We start from the raw sequence: 16,266 nt of genomic DNA, 5'->3' as shown, positions 1-16,266 counted from the left end.
AAATTTTTCCTTGAAAGAGGTGCTTGTGTGTAACAAGGAGCTCAACCTGGAAGCTTTGGCGAGAGCTGCATTGACTAATTTAGTCTCTTTAAGTCCATCACCTATTACCAATTGAAGCGTGTGTGCAAAACATTGAAGTCTAGTCTGGGTTTTTGCACTCAAATAATTGTCAAACATCTCCTGTTCTTCCACTGACAGGTCATTCCAAATGTCTGAATCATCAAGGTCATCGTCTTCATCTAGCTGTCCTGGAAAACTTCAAATTCATGTAGTGAATGCTTTTTTTCATGGTTGCAGCGTTGTCACAGATGATGTGGTCTACCTTTTTTTTAATCTTGTACTCTTCACATATATGCTCAAATTCCTCACAAATTCTTTCCCCTGTATGGGGACCTTAGAAGCGGTTGCACACAGGCAACTGTGATTTCAACTGAAGACGGTCATCCTCAATGTTGATCCAGTGCACTGTGACTCCAAGAAAGCCTCTCATCCTGTGGTCTGACCATATATCTACAGTCACTGACAGATGATCTACCACTGCAAGTTCATTTTTCACCTTTATTTTCCTATCTGCCACCAGATTGCCAAGCTTGCCAGTAATTGTTCTTCTACTTACTGGAGAGTACTTGTTGTCTACTATTGACAAAAAGTGACGAAAGCTATGATGTTCAATCATGGACAGTGGCATGTTGCAGTTTCTAATGAGGTCTGACAGGATTGAGTTTGTAATTGCCTTCTGCTGCTAGTGGTTGCAGTGGTATAGCTGCACAGTCCCCTGTGAGATTTGAGGTTGGCTAGCATCAAAAGTCTCTTTGGTATGGATGTACTCTTCATATCTATAGAGAAAACAGAAGAGAGATAGAAAAAAATAGTTAGCTATGTGATTTATTGATTTGAACAACAATACACTCTGCTCCCACCTAAAGTGGAATGTAGGCCTAATTTGCATATACAGTAAGTATTTGCAATGTCATTTCGCCGAGTCAAAACTCTAATTCAAGTTTACAGTCCTTTCTTACATTCACAAGGTCTTTTCAACAAAATACATGATAGATTTCAAATTTAACCTAGCTTTAATGAAAACATTAGCTAACGTTTGAGGAGACAATTATTTAGTTAAAATTAGCTACACATACACGTTACTGTACCTACCTTCATTTGTGGGTTTTGTAGTGACGGATGAAGTTGGATGTTGTGGTGGACGTGTTTCTTATTTTTGAGTTGCAGACCTTGCATACCATTCTCTTCTTTTCACCAACATCTAAAACATAATCCTTAAATGCAAATTTAATTATTTTTGGAATCGCTCCCTCCATTATAGCTGCCAGACAGAGAGCCGTCTCTACATCACTCACTGTCACAGACTCACAGCCGCTCCGGTCCCGAGAACAAGCGGATGTAATGGATGCCTGGTAATGTAAACAAACTACAGGGAACAGAGCAGACTCCCGCCCGCCTCAATACACTACACAGTCAGCCACACTTACTTTATCGGTTTATCCTCGTCTTCTGTATCCTCTCGAGTCTCGTCACATGTGGCGGGCTGCAGGAGGAGCGCGGGTTACAGTACAGCTCCAATGGCATTTGGCAAATGCTGATTGGCTCAGAGGCGGTGGTGGGTGGAGTGTGTGGGTAATATTTTAGGGGGGGTGGTGCCAAGTCATTGCAAGTCAAATAGCCCAAGTCAAAGTCAAGTTGCAAGTCATTAGTGACAAGTCAAAGTCAAGTCGAGTCATTTATTTAATTTTGTCAAGCAAGTCGCAAGTCCTCAAACAGGTGACTCGAGTCCCCCACCTCTGGCAATCATGCCAGGAGAACTCTTTTGTTTGACAATCCCTTACCTATTACAAATTCAAAATATTAACATCTTACAAAGCCCTCCACAACTCTTCCCCCAGCTACATCACCAACCTTGTCCCAAAATACCAACCAGACCGTTCTCTTCATTCCTCACATGACCTTCTACTCTCTAGCTCCCATGTAACCTCCTCCTATGGTCACCTCCAGGACTTCTTCAGAGCCTCTCCCATCCTCTGGAACTCTCTACCTCAATCTGTCAGACTATCTTCTACTCTGTCTTTAGGTAATCCCTGAAAACCCTTATCTTTAACATCTTCACCTTCTTCACCTCCCATAAATAAGGATGAGCCGAACACCCCCCGGTTCGGTTTGCACCAGAACTTGCGAACAGACCTGAGTGCTCATTTTAAAGGCTAATTTGCATGGTATTGTCATAAAAAGTGTTTGGGGACCTGGGTCCTGCCCCAGGGGACATGTATCAATGCAAAAAAAAGTTTTAAAAAAGGCTGTTTTTTTGGGAGCAGTGATTTTAATAATGCTTAAAGTGAAACAATAAAAGTGTAATATCCCTTTAAATTTCGTACCTGGGGTGTCTATAGTATGCCTGTAAAGGGGCGCATGTTTCCCGTGTTTAGAAAAGTCTGACAGCAAAATGACATTTCAAAGGAAAAAAAGTCATTTAAAACTACTCGCCGCTATAATGAATTGCCGGTCCGACAATACACATAAAAGTTCATTGATAAAAACTGCATGGGAATTCCCCACAGGGGAACCCTGAACCAAAATTGAAAAAAAAAATGACGTGAGGGTTCCCCTAAATTCCATACCAGGCCCTTCAGGTCTGGTATGGATATTAAGGGGAACCCCGCATGAAAATTAAAAAAGACGTAGGGGTCCCCCTCAAAATTCATACCAGACCCTTCAGGTCTGGTATGGATTTTGAGGGGAACCCCGCGCTCAAATTAAAAAAAAAAATTGGCGTGGGGTCCCCCCAAAAATCCATACCAGACCCTTATCCAAGCACGCAACCTGGCAGACCGCAGGAAAAGAGAGCGCCCCCCCTCTTAAACCGTACCAGGCCACATGCCCTCAACATTGGAAGGGTGCTTTGGGGTAGCGGCCCCCCCAAAGCAGGAGGGGGCGCTCTCTCATCCCCCCTCTTTTCCTGCAGCCTGCCAGGTTGCGTGCTCGGATAAGGGTCTGGAATGGATTTTTGGGGGGACCCCACGCCAATTTTTTTTAAATTTTGGCACGGGGTTCCCCTTAATATCCACACCAGACCTGAAGGGCCTGGTATGGAATTTAGGGGGACCCCCACGCCAATTTTTTTTTTTTAATTTTGCAGGCATACTATAGACACCCCCCAGGTAATTTAAAGTAATATTACACTTTTATTGTTTCACTTTAAGCATTATTAAAATCACTGCTCCCGAAAAAATGGCCGTTTTTAAAACTTTTTTTGCATTGATCCATGTCCCCTGGGGCAGGACCCGGGTCCCCAAACACTTTTTATGACAATAACTTGCATATAAGACTTTAAAATTATCACTTTTGATTATTCATGTTTGTGTCCCATAGACTTTAACGGTGTTCGCGTGTTCAAACAAATTTTTTGTCTGTTCACATGTTCTGGATGTGAACCAAACAGGGGGGTGTTCGGCTCATCTCTAACTGTGACCAAAGCAATATAGTGTTACCACTACTAGTGTTAAAGGCGGCACAGTGGTGTAGTGGGTAGCACTCTCGCCGAGCAGTAAAAAAGGGTCACTCGTTCGAATCCCAACCACTACACTACCTGCCTGGAGTTTGCATCTTCTCCCTATACCTGCGTGGGTTTCCTCCGGGTACTCTGGTTTCCTCCCACACTCCAAAGATATGCTGGTAGGTTAATTGGCTTCTGTCCAAAATTGGCCCTAGTATATGAATGTGATTTGGGGACCTTGGATTGTGGGCTCCTTGAGGGTAGGGACCGATGTGAGTGTGCGATGTGTGGAGCACTGTGTAAATTGACGGCGGTATATGGGTACCTTAAATAATAATATAATAGATGAGCATCTTAATGAGACACAATGTACAGGGATAGGGACAATTGTAGACACGCACCCATACTTACTCAGGTTGAACTGGATGAACTGGTGTCTTTATTCAACCTTACTAACTGTGTAACTGTGTACCATACTAACACTGTACTACTCTGGGGAGGTAATCATGATTTCTTTTTTTTACACACTATGATTGTTTATAGCAGTGAATTTCATTGCTATAAGCAAGCATTTTTACTGAATTAAATTCATTCAGTGTATATTGTTGTGATTGGCACTGTCTGTACCATGTGATCACTGTGACCAACCACACAATAACTGTCATGAATAAAAGCCATTCATTGTTCACAATTGTCATGTTATCTACTGTGATTGGTCACAGCGATCACATGGTACCGGCAGTGGGCCGCTACACTGATCAGTCATCCACTGGACATAGCGGGTGACAGACTGAGCCAGAGATTGGTCCTGCAGAACCGCACAAGATCTGTTCTCCCAGAACAATATGGCTCCTTTTTTGGCTGTCATATTACAATAGGCTGAGCGGGAAGCAATTAATATTAAATGTTAAAAAAGTAACTTTATTGAACCCTTTTTTAAAGAATTCTGACTTTTATTTTTCTCTGTACAGGTGGACTGAGGAACCAAGTTTATGGTCTTGCTGGTCTTCATCAATAAAACAAAGTCACATGGGAAACGATCCATATGGGTGTTATAAGTGACTGAAAGTTTTTATTGAAGTTCACTGGAGGATTCACAAAGGACTCAAGACATATCCATGTTCTAAATATCATAAATGTTCTGGATCCTCTTCAACATTGATCCAGCCTCAGAGGACAACAGGAGAAAAGTCATTTTAGTGTTCTGGAGGTGGCAATGGCTTTATAGTAAAGTCCAAACCATGTATACATAAGAGCAGTCATTTCAGAAGATTTTTCTTGTTTGGAACGTGACAAAGGTTTTACAATGGAGGCAAAATGTATCACACACCAGAAGGTTCACAATGATGAGAAACCATTTCGGTGTTCTGAATGTGATAAAACTTTTACAAAAAAGTCAAATCTTATCGCGCACCAGAGGGTTCACACTGGAGAGAAACCATATCAGTGTTCTGAATGTGATAAAACTTTTACAAAAAAGTCAAAACTTATCATACACCAGAGGGTTCACACTGGAGAGAAACCATATAAGTGTTCTGAATGTGATAAAACTTTTACAACAAAGTCAAAACTTATCACACACGAAAGGGTTCACACTGGAGAAAAACCATATCAGTGTTCTGAATGTGGCAAAGCTTTTACAACCAAGGAAGAGCTAATCATGCACCAGAGGGTTCACACTGGAGAGAAGCCGTATCAGTGCTCTGAATGTGGCAAAGCTTTTACACAGAAGTCAAATCTTATCACACACCAGAGGGTTCACACTGGAGAGAAGTCATATCAGTGTTCTGAATGTGGCAAAGCTTTTACAACCAAAGCAGAACTTACCAAACACCAGAGAGTTCACACTGGAGAGAAGCCGTATCAGTGTCCTGAATGTGGTAAAGCTTTTACACAGAAGTCAGATGTTATCAAACATCAGAGGGTTCACACTGGAGAGAAACCATATCAGTGTTCTGAATGTGGCAAAGCTTTTACAACCAAGGCAGAACTTACCAAACACCAGAGAGTTCACACTGGAGAAAAGCCGTATCAGTGTCCTGAATGTGGTAAAGCTTTTACAAAGAAGTCAGATGTTATCATACACCAGAGAGTTCACACTGGAGAAAAGCCGTATCAGTGTTCTGAATGTGGCAAAGCTTTTACACAGAAATCAAATCTTATCACACACCAGAGGATTCACACTGGAAAGAAGCCATATCAGTGTTCTGAATGTGGCAAAGCTTTTACACGGAAGTCAGATGTTATCAAACACCAGAGGGTTCACACTGGAAAGAAGCCATATCAGTGTTCTGAATGTGGCAAAACTTTTACACAGAAATCACATCTTATCAGACACCAGAGGATTCACACTGAAGAGAAGCCATTTTAATGCTCTGAATGTGACAAAGATTTTACAGTTAATTCTGGGCTAATCTGTCACCAGAGGATTCACAAGTTTCAGCAGAGAAGCTTGTAGAGTGGAAACTCTGTAAGAAGGGGGATATTAAAGGAGTTGCAGGTGTCCCATTAGTTTCATAGCCCCAATGTTATCCCACAAGCTAGGGAAGAAGTAAAAAGATAAAATGCTACTTTAGAAAAACAAAATCTGGGAGCAAACTGGAATGTAATGATCGGATGCACTGACTTTTTTTCCTCATGATTCATATATTTTTCTTTTTTTATGGAGCTTTGACAGAACATGTAATGCATTTTCATCATTCACTAACTGGGCAGTGTTACCAAGTGTTTTCTTCATTGCCAGATCCTAAACTAATACATGATCAATACTGCCGCAGTACCAGAGACTAGGATGGGGTCAAGTGGCATCTTGCAAAGCCTCTGAAGCCTCATTAAGAGAGTCCATTCCAGGTTCTTCTGACTGTTGATACACCATCTCATCAGGTGTAGAATGGATGTCCTTGTTATCTTCTATCTCTGTTTAGCTATTACTCCTCTCCATAGACTATTCACACAGCACACCTACAAGAGATCGGGGCTGAGTGTGTGGTCATATTCCTACCACTTCTGGGGACTGAAATTCCTCCAGCTGGGGTTCACTTTAACCTTTTCGCTGCCAGAGCCCTTTTTGCACACATGTTTAAAAAATAATTTTAGCCTTGAAGAAGATGTAAATACCCCAAACATTATATATTTTCTGAAAGCAGACACCCTAAAGAATAAAATAGTGGTAGTTTCAATTTTTTATGTCACACGATATTACCTCAATGGTCTAGGAAACATAGCATTTCAGTAAAAAAAACACTGAAGTGAATTTTAGGGCAACAAAACGCAATAAATGACCCACATTTTTAGTAAAATAAAAAATATGAGGTTACGCCGAGTAAATAGATACCCAACTTGCCAAACCTTAAATTATATGCGCCGTGAAATGGCGACAAACCTCAGTAACCTATATTTTCTATAGGCAACACCTCAAATAAAAACCTATAGGTATGAGTTTAGTGTTACAGAGGAGGTCTGGTTCTAGAATTATTGCTCTCGCTCCGGCGTGCACGGTTATATGTAACGTGTATCGTAATCAACGTTTTCACTTGTAGGCACCCCTGAGGCATTTGTTTACATTTGTATGTGCATATAGGTGGAGGAGGGGGGCCTCAATTTCTATTTATTTATTGGGGGGGGGACTTTATGTGCTTGGGTGTAACTTAATTTTTTTGCAAAAAATAAAAATAGTTTTCTTTAACTTTTTCTTTCATCACATAGGGGACAAAAAGTCCTGTATGTGATATTTTTTTAGGTTACAGGTTCTCTTTAATGAGACTTGCAGGGTCTAAAAGACCCCCAATGTCTCCTCTGGGCTCCACTGAATGTTTTTTGATGCAGATCACACTGCAAAACACACACCGAGAGGCTGACCTGGAAGTGACGTCATAGACCTTGCTTTCTGGGTCACAGCAAGAAGGGGAGGAGAGTGGACGTGTGTCCGTTGTTCTCCCCCCCAGCCCCCGCACTCACCATGTTGGTCCTGGGAATGCAAAGGAAGGGAACTGGACAGCCGCACTCCAATATAATCACCTTTATTTAATAAAAAGACAGTCCATACAGCAATTATAAGTAGAGGAATTGGATATAGATAATAACGTTTCTCCTGGGCCTGCAGATGGGTAAGCGGAGCCTGGAAAATATGGCGGGGAAGCGCCAGTTCTGGGGGGGTGTGTGACCAATCGGGTGGCAGTTTTCACCTGACCTGTCAGTTTCACACACAATCCCAGTGGCTGCAGCAACAGGATTGTGTGTTAGCCCCCCTGCTGTCAGGTCTGTATGATGTGCGGACCTGGCAGAGAAATGGGTCATGACTCTGAATGGACAGATCTCTTTTTGGTGTAAAGTTTTCAAAGAACATTTCTTATCCCTGGAAATGTTATGATGTTGGCACTAAAGTGTAACAAGTTTTAGTTTTGTTTGGTTGGGTTGTTTTGTGGGAATGCTTTGTGTGTTGTGAGTTCTTTTTTTGTTATAAATTGGAAAATGAAATAAAAATTTTTTAATTGAAAAAAAAGTGTAACTATGGTCTGATCAATAATTACATAAATTGTGCAATCTGTCATTAGCATAGAAGTTTTTGTTTTTCCGAGTCTCCCCTTGTAACATTTTTATTACCTGTTGATCCTCCCAGTAGATCTGTTTTCTTCTACTTCCTATAGAAGGCCAAGCTATTTGGCAAAAATGGCAGTTGGACGGGGTTGGGAAACACCTTATAACACGGCCGGGGGTGCTTACAACTGTCAGTTTTCATTCATATGGTGGTTTAAACCATAAAAAAAACCTGTTGCTGTAACTGCTTTAGAAGCGTTATCTGAAGTTGGACTTTACTTGTTGTGTGTCTTACTTATAATCTATCTAAGACTTCCCTGTACAGGGTGATAACACTGCTGTGTAATGTTACTGCAGAATGATGAGGGTTGTCATCCTGTTACAGAAGGTGGGAAAATAGCAGATCTACAGACAGGATAACAGGTGATAAAACGATGTTGCGGAGGGAACTCTGGGAATTCTAATGACAGATTACATTACACATTAAGTTAGAAGACTTCCTGCTGTTGGTCTTATGTTTGAATTGTCTTCTGATATTTACTGTCCTGCTGTAAAAGGTGTAAATGATTGCCCACATGTTTCCTGTAGTAGCGGGGTGTCATGGATATGCAATAGTTTTTGCTGTCAGCTTACCTGTCTCCATGTGTTCATCTCTAAAGACCAGCTGCCTCTCACCTGACTTGTTTTATATCCTCTCCTGTAAGCATGGCCCCACCCCAGGTCATATCAGGGAAACCTATATTAACCTGTGCACTGCAAGCCAGCAGTGCTGATCAACCATTGTGTGTTAGCCTCCGTGTGTACTTGCTGTGTTTCCTACATCTGATTCCTGTTACCGACTTTGGCCTGTTCTTGACTCTGTCTGCTTGTTACCCTGACCTTTGGCGTGTTATGTTTATCCTTGTCTGCTAGTTGCCCTGACCTTTGGCTTACCCCTTACTTCCCTGTCGTTCCAGCCTGCTGCCTCCTTCCTCTTCTCCTGTAGTCTACGGTGAGCGTGAGCTGTGAGACCCTGGGGGCTGCAACCTGGAGCCAGACTGCAGCGCAGTCCATCCGCACCACTAGAGGCTCTGGTGAACACCCGCTGGCTCTTAGACTCCGCACCCTGGGGAATCTATGCTCTAGCTCCCACTGGGATCCATGTTAGTTATCCTGTAGACCTGCTTCCTGAACCTTCCAGGGTTAAATCTGCAGCAGTCAGTCCTAGGGTCCACTACCTTAGCGGTGCACTTCCGACTCCTACAGAGTGCATCTGTCACCTGGTCTCAGGTGACCTGACAGATTGATCAGCCATGGACCCGGCTGATGTGCCGCTACCCACACACGATCCAGTGCAGGGGGTTCCTTAGCCAGTGCATGATTAATTTTGAACTGCAGCCCCAAAACTTCCTGTCCGATCGGGCGAAAGTAGCCTATATTATATCCCTCCTGTTTGGCGAGGCGCTAGCTTAGGCTGCCCCTCTGTGGGAACTGAATGATCCAGTGGTTTCTAGCCTGTCTGATTTCTTGAAACTTTTTCAGAATATCTTCGAGGAACCGGGTCGTGTCTCCTCAGCAGCTAGCGCTCTTTTACGTCTCCGTCAACAGTCCACTTCTGTGGGACAGTATGCTCTTCAGTTCCGTATCCTCACAGCTGAATTGAGCTGGAGTAATGAGGCCCTAGTTGCAACCTTTTACATGACCTCTCTGATAGAGTGAAGGATGAATTAGCAGGAAGATCCCTTGCTGCTGATCTGGACAGTGTCATCACCTTGTGTAACCAGATCGATATTCGCTTTCAGGAGAGGGCCCTGGAAAAAAGACGCCAGCACTCCCCGTTCCCTAGGCAGCTTGAGCTCCCAGTCCCTTCTCTTCGATCCGAGGAGCACCCCCTGCCCGCTGAGGAACCTATGCAGCTGGGCTGGACCAAGTTGTCTCCTGAAGAACGCGCTAGGCACAAAACTCTGGGCCTGTACCTCTATTGTGGGGCCAACGGTCATTTTCGTGACACTTGTTCTATTCGTCCGGAAAAACGATCGGGGCTAATACATCTGGAAGGTGGAGTATTAGACCCTGAAGTATCACCTTCCCCTTCTCGTCTTCTTCTTCCTGTGTTCCTTCATGTCGGCGCTTCCTCTCGTTCGGTCTCGGCACATCTGGATTCCGGAGCCGCTGGCAATTTCATGGATTGGGAAACTGCATCTTCCATGAGACTTACCCTTTTGCCCCTTTCAACGCCATTGGTGGTCTTGGCAATTGATGGCACTGTTCTCCCAGGGGGTCCTATCCGCTTCCAGACCCGTCCTGTTAAGATGTAGGTAGGGACACTCCACCAGGAGTGGTTATCCTTCCTTGTCTTGCCTAAAGCTTAATTTCCTATCATATTAGGTCTTCCTTGGTTACGGTTCCATTCTCCACACATTGACTGGACTGCTGGACGGACCCTGGCTTGGGGTTCCTCCTGTTCCTCTTCCTGCCTACTCAAGGTTACCCCAAAAGAGAAACTTCCTGTTGCCACCATCCCAGTATCTTCTGCTTTTCCCGCTGCATATAGCGATTTCTGGAATGTCTCCTGCAATAGTCGGGCTGAGGCACTCTCTGGGTCATGTGGCACTCTGGATGAGGAGCCCACCTGTAAACTTGAGCTGATCATTCACTCCAGTTTGCATGGTCATTTACCTTTGCCTGTTCCTGGACCCCCTTGGATGCACACCCAGGCTGACTCCTCTACCAGTTCCACAGTCGCTACACCCTGTGATGCGATTCTGGTGGTTGCTGCACCTGGCAATGCTGTTCAGTCGGCCTCTGCACCAGTCCAGCCTATGCCCAGTGAGCTTCCTGCTTCTTGTTCAGGACCTTCTGTAACCTGGCCTCACTGTACTGCTACTACGTCCATTCAAACCTGTTTAAGAGGCTCAATCCAGCCTATGCCCAGTGAAGCTATCCAGCTTGACTTCTGTGACACATCACTTTATAACCAACCTGGTCTCAGGGGTCCACTGACTTCTGCTCAGTCTGATGATCCTGTGTTGGATGTCCAGCTCATCTTTAAGGGTCTGGGGTACCCTGCTCAGACTCCTGATGGTCTTCTTATGCCTTTACCCATTCCTAAGAAGCCTTTAGCCCTCAATAAGTCTTCTAGTCCTCTCCCTACCTCGGTTTCAGTCTCTGAGGATAATCTTAAGTACGAGGTTAGTCAAGTTCTCAATTCCCAGCGCCTTAGATGGCATTCTTCAGTACCTCGTACAATGGGAAGGGTTTGGTCCTGAGGAGAGGTCTTGGATCACTGCATCTGAGATATTTGCGCCTCGTCTGTTGAGGAGGTTTCATCTGGAGTTTTCCTTTAAGCCAGGGCCCAGGTGGGGGAGGGGGAGGCCTCATAAGGGGGTACTGTCATGGTTATGCAATAGTTTTCTCTGTCAGCTTACCTGTCTCCATGTGTTCATCTCTAAAGACCAGCTGCCTCTCACCTGACTGGTTTTATAACCTCTCCTATAAGCATGGCCCCACCCCAGGCCCTATCAGGGAACCCTATATTAACCTGTGCACTGCAAGCCAGCAGTGCTGATCAACCATTGTGTGTTAGCCTCCATGTGTACTTGCAGTGTTTCCTACATCTGATTCCTGTTACCGACTTTGGCCTGTTCTCGACTCTCCCTGTCTGCTTGATACCCTGACCTTTGGCGTGTTATGTTTATCCTTGTCTGCTAGTCGCCTTGACCTTTGGCTTACCCCTTACTTCCCTGTCATTCCAGCCTGCTGCCTCCTTCCTCTTCTCCTGTAAGTCTATGGTGAGCGTGAGCTGTGAGACCCTGGGGGCCGCGATCTGGAGCCAGACTGCATCGCAGTCCATCCTCACCACTAGAGGCTCTGGTGAACACCCGTTGGCTCTTAGACTCAGCGCCCTGGTAAATCTATGCTCTAGCTCCCACTGGGATCCATGTTAGTTATCCTGTAGACCTCCTTCCTTAACCTTCCAGGGTTCAATCCGCAGCAGTCAGTCCTAGGGTCCACTACCTTAGCGGTGCACTTCTGACTCCTACAGAGTGCATCTGTCACCTGGTCTCAGTTGACCTGACACGGGGACTACAAACTCATATTAGGAATATTAGGATGGGTACCTACCCAAGGGGGTCACATTTTTGGTATTTGGGAAAAACATTTCACATGGTTTCTTAAATTCCATTAATGACACCGACAAGGGGAGTCTCACTTACTTCACTAACAATAGGAGAGCCAATCACAGGCCAATAACATTTCATGGTTTCTCAATGTAATTGCAGAATGTTTAATCCCCATTGGTCCAATAGATTCCTAGTCCTTCCAGATAACTTTTGCTTCTTGTGTGGAAGGAGCACCCTAAAATGTCTTCCCTTCAATCCCACCCATAGCTGTACTTTAGGTGATGTTGCTCCTCCCATATCTGTAAGGGAAAGCCTCAATTTCTACCAATACTCCCTTGGCCTTCCAGTGAGAAGGAACATTTTCTCTGGAGTGGATATGTTTTATGCAGTGAGCCCTTCATAGATGGGATGGGGAATCAGAGTCATCTAAGATAAGTAAGATGAACCCGTGTACTGGAGTCATGGATCAGATAACCAATGAGACCATTGATGTTATAGGAGAGCTGACAGCAGAAGTGTCTCCATCACCTAAGGTGGTGTCACAGAACTGCATGGCTGCTGACTATCTCTCAGAAGCTCAAGGTGGAGTCTACAAACTGGTGTCACAGTGTGCCGGCTGGGGAAGTTATAATCACAGATCTCCCTGTGTACATCTCCTTATGACATGGACATTCACTGTATTGTTCATTTAAGCACAAGAGACTCCATTTTGTTCTCACTGTTGAAATGTGTTCTGTAACCTTCACCTAACACACAGACACATCTTCTACTAGAAGCTCTCTCTGTCTGTCTCTAGTCCCCCTCCCCTCCCCTCCCCTCTCAAGGTTTTACTCTTGCAATTGTTCTATTCCTTAGCTTTTAATAACATATTCCTATTTGTTAGCTTTTAATAACATCTCACACCACCCCTTTCTTATCTATGTATAAAATAACATGTAATAATACATTTTGGCACGGAACGGACATTTTACACACAGTGATTGCGTCCTGTGAATCTGTTTCTCCAGCTGCAGTTTTAACTTCTGTTTTTAGAGTCCCAATCAGAAATATTTCCAGAACAATATTGATACTCAAGTCATTTTCTAATGATTTTATGTTTGTAAAAAAGAATCTTTGTTTTGTAATAAAGACATTAAGTATTATTTTGTCCATATGTTCCTTACTGGTACCGTTAAAGTCCATCATATCAGTTCTATCTCTTAAAAATCTCACAAGAGTTATTGATTGGCATTGTCATTCTCAGAATAAAGACTGGACGATTGAAAATGCTTCCACTCCCACTTACATTTCTACTGTGCATACAGAAATCTTTGTATCAATCTTCACTAAAGCCCCACCCCTTTACTGGTACCACCTTACAAGTATTTCACACAATTTCAGTCAACTACAAGTTGGCCTGAATTCCTGGCCCCCCTCACTCCAATAGCAAACAATCTGGAATTTATTCCGGGTATGCAAAAAAAAAATGATTCCCCCCACTGAAAACAGTTCTCCACATTTGGTGTCTCATTGTCTACAATCAGGGCTGATAAAATCCAGAGAAGAATAGCAAAATGTGTGTTAGCCCAGCTTCACACTGGAGTGTTTTTACATGTGATTTGACATGTCAAATCGCTTGTCAAATAGGCGGCAATTGCTGTCAATGGCACCGTCCTAATCGGTGCGACGCCGCAACGATTTTCAAAAAGTAGTTTCTATACTACTTTTTGAGATTTCGGGCTGCGATTTACATTGACATCTGTGCAGAAACCTCCACAGATGTCTCTGTAATCGTGGCTGAAATCAGGACTGAAATGCAGGAGTGAAATCGTTCAGCTGAACCCGCACAACCTCATTCCCGCAGCTCAGTGTGAACCGGGGCTAATGGTCAGTTTCTCCCCAATGGACATACCTACAATTGCACAATTATCTTAATAATTATAAAGTACTGTATATACTCGAGTATAGGCCGACCCGAATATAAGCCGAGACACCTAATTTTACCACAAAAAATGGGAAAACGTATTGACTCGATTATAAGGGAAAATGCAGCAGCTACTGGGTAAACATTTGCAGCCTCACTGTGCCCATCTGCAGCCTCACTGTGCCCATTTGCAGCCTCATTGTGCCCATTTGCAGCCTCATTGTGCCCATCTGCAGCCGTACTTTTGATTACTAAAACAGCGGGTGTTATGCAGTCTGTTCGGACATCCATTGTAGCAAAGCCCCGCCTCCTCCTTGTCTATGATAGACAGAACACCAACAGTTTCCCAGCATTGTAACAGTGTTTCTCTATCATGGGCGAGGAGGAGTCGGGGCTTTTTTACAATGGACGACCGTCGAACAGACTGCATAACAGTTTTTAGTAATCAAAAGTACAGCTGCTGTACGTCTCACTCGATTATAAGCCGAGGGGGGGTTTAAGCCTAAAAAAATGGGCTGAAAAACTTGGCTTATACTCAAGTATATATGGTAAACCTCTTTTCTCTAAGGCTCCCACACAAATAGAGACTAATTAATCTTTTCCTGAAAAAAAAAAAGACTGAAAATTTTGAAAAAAAAAAAAGTTTTCTTTGTTTTTGTCAGTAAATAAGGAGGCGGCACTGATGAGGTGACACTTATGGGCACTGATTAGATGGCACTGATGAGGAGGCATGAATATGCCACACGTATGGGCAATGATAAGTGGCACTGATGAGCGCTGATAGACGGCACTGGTGGGCACTGATGGATGGCACTGATGGGCCCAGATAGGCAGCACTGGTAGCCAGCATAAATAGGTGGCAATGATGGGCACTGATGGGCGACATTATGTACAGCATTGATGGGCAGCACTGATAGCCAGCACTGACTGGCATCACTAATAGGCACTGATTGCTGGTAATGCTGGGCACTCTTTGCTGGCACTGGTGGGTACTCTTTGCTGGCACAGGTGGGCAATTATTGGCACTCACTGCTAGCACTGGTGGGGGCTTTATTGTAATCAGGGGACTGATGATAAGTGCCCTGATTACTTACCTACATGTCCTCTGTGAGGAGATGCTGCTGATCAGCTCTCCTATCCTCACACTCTGTCAGGTGGACACAGCCAATCACATGGTTAAAGAGCCATGGCCATGGCTCTTTACAGAGATTGGGGTCGCGCCTCGTCCTAGCAACATGGCGCTGCCACGATCGCCACATTGCACACCCCCGCGGGTGCACGAGGGCGGCCATTCTGGGAAGCCATCATATGACGTCCACCCAGAATGTGAGCCACACTGCCCGGCCGTCATTTGACAGTCGGTGGACGGCAAGTGGTATCAACCAAAAATCCAGAAAAAACACACGATACAAATGTTATAAATGGAGTTGCAGTTCATTGAGTAAAATAAGTATTTAATCCCCAAGCAAAACATGTCTTAGTAGTTGGTGGAGAAACCCTTGTTGGCAAGCACAGAGGTCAGACGTTTCTTGTAGTTGGTTACATAGTCACATCTCAGGAGGGATTTTGATCCACTCTTCTTTACAGTTCTTCTCCTTAGTTCTTAAGGTCTCTTGGCAACTCGAAGTTTCAGCTCCCTCTAAAAATGTTCTATAGGGTCAAAGTCAACATTTTTCTTTCTCCAAACATGCCCCCCTCCTTAACCATACCAGGCTGCATGCCCTCAACATGGGGGGGTGGGTGCCGCTGTCTTCCACGATGCCTTCTTCCTCGTGGCTGGTTACCTGCTAAAAAAATTAAAAAGCCGCTGTTCTTCTGTTGCCATCTTCCTCCATTGTGTTGTCATATGCTTTTAATATTTTTAGCAGATAACTGGCAATGAGGAAGAAGACGGCGGTGGGAGAGAAGGCATTGGGGAAGACAGCCATGGGGGAGAAGGCAACGGGAGAAAAGGCAGGAGCTTCACTATTCACCTTTCCCTGGAGGGGAAAACCAAGGCAAACATGAGCTCCTGGCCTAGTCTGAACCAAGTGAAACATGAACTCTTGGCCCAGTCTGAACCAAGGGAAACACCAGCTCTTGGCACAGTCTGAACCAAGAAAAACACCAGTTCCTGTCCCAGTTTGAACCAAGGGAAATACCAGCTCCTGGCCCAGTTTGAACCAAGGGAAACACCAGCTCCTGTCCCAGTTTGAATCAAGAGAAACACCATCTCCCATCCC

The 16,266-nt window shown here is 44.3% G+C and overlaps 2 pseudogenes; one reads left to right on the top strand and one right to left on the bottom strand.

Annotated features, from left to right (window-relative positions):
- The window catches only part of LOC141126578 (uncharacterized), a 1,610,887-nt pseudogene that overhangs the window by 844,841 nt on the left and 749,780 nt on the right, over positions 1–16,266 (bottom strand).
- The window catches only part of LOC141126608 (uncharacterized), a 191,012-nt pseudogene that overhangs the window by 126,955 nt on the left and 47,791 nt on the right, over positions 1–16,266 (top strand).

This window comes from Aquarana catesbeiana, linkage group LG02 (genome assembly GCF_042186555.1).
Source record: "Aquarana catesbeiana isolate 2022-GZ linkage group LG02, ASM4218655v1, whole genome shotgun sequence".
NCBI lineage: Eukaryota > Metazoa > Chordata > Amphibia > Anura > Ranidae > Aquarana > Aquarana catesbeiana.
Note: the sequence above shows the minus strand (reverse complement) of the source record. Positions and strands in the feature narration are given on the sequence as shown.